Source organism: Asterias rubens, chromosome 21 (assembly GCF_902459465.1).
Source record: "Asterias rubens chromosome 21, eAstRub1.3, whole genome shotgun sequence".
NCBI classification, from domain to species: domain Eukaryota; kingdom Metazoa; phylum Echinodermata; class Asteroidea; order Forcipulatida; family Asteriidae; genus Asterias; species Asterias rubens.
The window spans coordinates 980622-983526 of NC_047082.1; positions in this window are offsets into that span (position 1 = coordinate 980622).

The window sequence follows — 2905 nt, forward strand, 5'->3', positions numbered from 1 at the left end:
CGCATTTCTTTTTTTCATCGACTCAAACTAAATATCTTTTTAGTTTTTATGCATTCAATTTCATTTTCGCGCGCACATGATTTTGTTTCTCACTTAGATTTATAGTTAAAGATAGATGACGAATCTAAAAGAACCAATCTCTTGTATATAGTTGTGGTAAACATTGGTTATGCTGGATCCTTGGTTATGCATCGGTTATTCGAGTCAGCCTGACCCGTAAATGGGTCAGAGCCAGCTGGAATCCGGCTCAATTTAAACTCGGGAATTTTCATTGTTTTATAGAAATGGCATTGTAATAAATATCTATAACTGTTACAGTAAAACACTTCAAGTGCAAATTATTTAAATATCAAAACAATGTTCAATGAAGTCACAATTCAAATACATGGGTCTCTTGATTTGTGTACGGAAAATGTTCAGTTCCTAAATTTTGATGATATTAAATCAAAAGTGGAATGAATTTGACCTTTGACTGAAGCAACCCCCCCCCCCCCCTTTTTGGAATGTACACATCTGTGTTTTTTATTACTATCCAATGACGTCATGTTTCAATTTACGTTTGAACATTGACAACAATTTTAACGTGAGGATTTTTGTTCATATTGACTCGATCAATTGGAAAATGAGTGAGTCACAGATCTGAATTTGATCTTTGAATTTATATAACACTATTGTACCTAATCATCAATCCGGAACATTCAAACCTGCAGTACCAAGGAACATTTGTAAAATGATTTTTAAAGGCAGTGGACACTATTGGTAATTATCAAAGACTAGCCTTCACAGTTGGTATATCTCAACATATGCATAAAATAACTAACCTGTGAAAATTTGAGCTCAATCGGTTATCGAAGTTGCGAGATATTAATGACAGAAAAAATACCATTGTGACACGAAGTTATGTGCGTTTAGATGGTTGATTTCGAGACCTCAAGTTCTAAATCTGAGGTTTCGAAATCAAATTCTTGGAAAATTTTCTTTCTCGAAAACTATGGCACTTCAGAGGGAGCCGTTTCTCACAATGTTTTATACCATCAACCTCTCCCCATTACTCGTCACCAAGAAAGGTTTTATTCTAATAATTATTTTGAGTAATTACCAATAGTGTCCAGTGCCTTTAAGAACTTCTGTCTTGTTCTACAGTACTTGTAATATGTTGAAGAGTAAAAATAAAAAATAAAAAAATCGATTCGATTTGAGCATTTGCACCCATTTAAGTATGCGAGTTTGTTCAAAATAGATGTTAAATTTGCATCGGGAATGAAAAATATTAATTTTGTTTTTTACCCATTACACCGATGTGTGTTAGCACTGTGTACTCAGTACTTGCCCGGTTGGGATTCGAACCCACGACCTTTGCAATTTTAGAGCAGTGTTAAACTAACTGGGCAACCAAGATTGCCCGGTAGCTAGAGGCAGTTCCAGTTTGTTTCACCTTTAATGTCAAGACATTCAAATGACTTGCTTATTCATTTACTCCAAAATCACAGATACACATTGAGAAAATGTTCAGTTTTAGATGTGGGAGGAAAACTTTAATTAATGGGGAAACCCACGCAGTCAGGTAGAGACTTAAAACAATCAACATTCAAGTCCCCAGTGCGGGATTCGAACAGGGGTCCACAGAGATGAAAGGCCTGGTCCCCGTTGATCTACATAGGAAAACTTTACTGCTGTTTTCCCAAAACTTGGCCCAATTTCATAGAGCTGCTAAGCACAAAAATTTGCTCAGCATTAAATTTCTTCCTTGATAAAAACAGGATTACCAACCAAATTCCCATTTGTTGCATATTGCTTGTTACTGGTACTCAGCTGTTGTTTACTTATCCTGAAAATCACGTGGAAATTTGGTTGGTAATCTTGTTTTTATCAAGGAAGAAATTTCATGCTAAGCAAATTGTTATGCTAAGCAGCTCTATGAAATTGGGCTCTGGTGCAGACTACTTCCATTCAGAAGATCATGAATGTTTCACAATCATTTTGCTATCCCGGAAAAACAAGTAAGTGTTAAGCGTCTGGACACTATTGGTAATTGTCAAAGACCAGTCTTCTCACTTGGTGTATCTCAACATATGCATAAAATAACACACCTAATAATATGGTCATCGAAGTTACGAGATAATAATGAAAGAAAAAAACACCCTTGTCACACCCTTGTCACACGAAGTTGTGTGCTTTCAGATGCTTGATTTCGAGACCCCAAAGTTTAATTCTGAGGTCTTGAAATCAAATTCTTGGAAATATACTTCTTTCTCGAAAAAACGTTAATTCAGAGGTAGCCGTTTCTCACAATGTTTTATACTATCAACAGCTCCCCATTACTCGTTACCAAGTAAAGTTTTATGCTAATAATTATTTTGACTAATTACCAATAGTGTACACTGCCTTTAAAGCATGGACAAACATTAACCATATTTTTAAAATGGCGTCTTAAAGTTGTATAGAGGGATTTGGTATGGGCGTCCGTATGCCAATCCATTTTTATTCATTTGAATGGTTAAAAATAATTATCTGCATCGCCAACCAGATTCTGTACTTCTACGGGTTGCAGGTGGTTAGAAATAATATGCAAAACTACAACTATCATAAAACTGCATTGTCTAAAACCTGACTCTTTGACTATACATCACTGTTCTACATTTACACACACCATCACAAACCATATTGCCACAAAAGCTTCTCATTATCATAATTATTCATTTTTTTATGTTAAAAAGTTCGTACTTAAAATTTATTGTTTGAGCGCGGAGCATGCGAGGCCGAAAAAGATATATATACGGGTTGGAGTTTTCCATGTTGTTTGGGAATAATTGTTTTTGTTCTGTTTGGTGCAAACTGCATAATTATTTGCTGGTACCTCAAACCGAAGCGGGTTTAGTCCAATCGGTGTAATTTGTGATATCGT